The following is a 3,332-nucleotide window of genomic DNA, read 5'->3' on the forward strand; positions in this document are numbered from 1 at the left end:
TGGGGCTGGACTGGGACAGCTGGGGAACGACCAAACATCATTTCCTCTCCTTTCAGCTTCACGTGTGGCTGCTCGGGCTTTCTCACATCATGGTGGTCTCAGGATGGCCAGACTTCGGACATGGCAGCAGGATTCTCCAAGAATCCACCTTCTAAGAGACTGAGGTGGAAGCTCCAATTCTCCTTGTGATTTAGCTTTGGGAGTCACATGCACCACTTCAGTCTCATTCATTTGGGAGATGAGTACATAGGGATGTAAATACGGTGAGGCATGAAGCATTGGTGACTGTCTTTGGAAACTAACTACAACATACATTTAGTTTGTTCTTATTTTACTGTTATTAATATGCAGTTAACAAAAGTTTTCTGTTTATATCTCAGCTTATATTTCTGCTTAGAAACACATTTATAGGACACTGTACTTATAGGACAGTGAACTAGCTGTGAGCTAATTCATCAGCAAATTACTATCTGTCATGTCTCGGGTAGTACGTAGGCAGTAGGGATATGATGGCATAGATAAATGAGATGGGATTCAGGTCCTCAAAGGATTCAGTCTGGACATACACACATGCATCCTTTGTAATAAAAGAGTATGCTCCAGGAATCTAGGAATCACATCTCTCTGATTTACTCTTGAGCCCTGTGCCTAAAAGAGCATCACCTAGGACATCCTCATTAAATCTTTGCTAAATAACCAGATACGATAAAGTAGCAGTAGCTTGTACACAGCTATGGGGCCCCAAGGGAGGCAGAGGAATACTCACAGGGATGATAACGATGACAGAGTCCGTGAATGTGAGTAGAAGTTCAGTGGAGAAAGGAGGGATGGTGTCACATACAGAGGAAATAGCTGCAGGATAATTTATTCATATTTTTATTACTTTCTCTATTTTCTCCCCTGCTGACTGTTGGTTCATATCACATGCCTGCGTGCTTGTTTCTTGGAAGATGAGCCTGTGATAAATTTTATTCGAGATTTCTCCACATGATCAGTGTTCTATTTTCTTCTTTTTTTTAAGTGTAAAGGGTTTTTTTTTATTATGTGTAACACAAAGTTATTTAAGTCAATAAATTTTTAAGGAATTTCACACGTTCTGATTCTTTCCACTGCCAATCACCTTAGTTCCTCATAATCTTCAAGATAAAATAGCCCTTTCAAAAAGAAGTTATCACGTGAGTCAGCCCACAGTTCTTTCAGTTAGGCTTCTTTGATCTCCAATGAAATATGGACACACTTCAAAATTCCCCACCTGTAATCTTTGGGATCCAATTTCCTCAAGCGATTTACTTTAGGATCATGTTTAGGGTCAGGAGATGGATCTGCCTGGTTCTGAATTTGACACCCTCTAAAAATGTATTAGGTTCAAATCATATTCACTCCTAAGCCATCACACCCTAGAACAGTACAGATCATTGGGATATGCCAATACCTAAGATAAAAAGTTTGTTAGGTTTTTCATAGTTTACTTGGCAGCTCTGTCTTGTAGTTCTTTCCCACAGATCTAACAGGTAGTTCTATGAGTAAAGGAAACCACACAGTTAATCTATGAGGCGTTTCCACTATTTTCTGATATATCAATAGCATATATATTTTTCAAGAAAGTTTTTTGTATTTTCAAGTATGGTATATAAAGATGCTTAAAACTCTTATCATGTCCAATCTGTCATTTTGTTTCCACTTTAATTTATTTTAATGTTTTGTATTAGCAAGTCCTTTGCCCAACAGAAAAGTAATATCTTTTATAGAAAATGCTAGATTTAACTCTTGACTCTGTTGGAAATTTATTTTGACAGATATATGAGGTAAGAACTTATTATTATCATTTTTGGCTACCAACTACGAGTCATTTTCCTAATGTAAAATGGTCCATAACCCATTTTTTTTCTAATGGATCCTTTAACATATACCTAATTCTTACATACATTAAGGTCTACTCTGCTCATTATTTTATTCTATTAAAATCTGCTAGAACAAGGGAAGGGTCTTAAGATCCAGCAAGTAACCTGGAGGTACATAATACATATTTATTGAATAATGTGTTAGTATGCTTGTTCTTGACGGCAAGACTTCACAAGGAAGGCTCAAATAATGGAGGCTGTTCTGTGATTCTAAGACAGAAAATCCCCTCCTTTGCTTCGGTCCTATAGAAACGACCGACCATGGACAGAAGCAGATTCACTTTCCCATCCCTGGACAATCCGTCTTTCCTAAAGTGGTTCACAGAAGGTGGAGGCTGGGGGCTTATGCTAGAGCGAGAGCCAGAATTAGAGAAGAAGTATTTTTCCAGAGTACAGCTAGCTCTGACACTCACCATAAAAATAATTTACTAAATGGTAGAAGGGGCTGAACCTAATTAGGGACAGCGTGTAGAAACCTCGGCACTGTCTTGTGAGCTGCAAGGCCATGCAGCTTCCAGCAATCGTGGCATCGTCATGGTGTCTGCCACAAATATTATTCTTGGAATCTAAACTGAGGTTCCTAGAAATCAGTGGTTTGGGGCAGGCTTCTGTCTTGCTGCAAATAACCATGATGTGTTACAGCTGCCTGTGGTCAAGTTGCCTCATGGATATCACGGTGGAGAGGCAGGGGTGGAGGTGAGTGGCACAGAGTAACAGCCTCACTGTGGCTCCACACTGTCATGTAAGGAGCTGAGGTGCTGCGTATCAAGAGTGGAGGCTCAGGCGATGTAAGCCCCTGGGGCCAAGGCTGGCTCTGTGGAGAGGACGGCTGAGCGCTGTAACTGGGTCAGGTGTGGCAGTAAGCATGCTGGGACATTGGCAACACTGGAGGAACAGGGAATAGGAGTGGGTAGAAGCAAGGAGACTGACCTACTTAGAGAGAAAGCCCCTGGGAGAAGCAAGCACACAGCCTGGAGACACACAGCCATCTCTATCTCTCTGTCTCTTTCTCTCTTAAATTTTATTTTACTGCAGTAAGAACACTTTACCTGAGATCTACCCACTTACAAATGTTTACGTGTGCAGTCCAGTGCAGTGGGCTATAGGCACAAAGTTGTACAGCTGATCTCTAGAACGTACCCAACTTGCTTGACCGAAAACTTTATGCCCGATGACTAATAACCCCCCATCTCCCCCTCCTTCCTGGCAGCCACCACTCTGCTCTTCGATCCTATGACTTTGACTATTTTAGCTTCCTCATAGAAGTGAATCATGAGGTATTTGTCTTTCTGTGGCTGGTTTATTTCACCTAGTGTCACGTCCTCCAAGTTCATCTCTGTGGTTGCCTATGGCAGAATTGGTTTCTTCTTCTTTTTTTAAAAAATAAATTTATTTATTTTTTATTTATTTATTTTTGGCTGTGTTGGGTCT

General features: G+C 40.8%; 1 pseudogene; it reads right to left on the minus strand.

Moving 5' to 3' along the window:
- Nucleotides 1-1,476: 1,476 nt before the first annotated feature.
- Nucleotides 1,477-1,582, minus strand: LOC114902139 (annotated as a pseudogene).
- Nucleotides 1,583-3,332: the final 1,750 nt, after the last annotated feature.

Source organism: Monodon monoceros, unplaced genomic scaffold (assembly GCF_005190385.1).
Source record: "Monodon monoceros isolate NGI ecotype Baffin Bay Population unplaced genomic scaffold, NGI_Narwhal_1 Super_Scaffold_2, whole genome shotgun sequence".
Lineage (NCBI taxonomy): Eukaryota > Metazoa > Chordata > Mammalia > Artiodactyla > Monodontidae > Monodon > Monodon monoceros.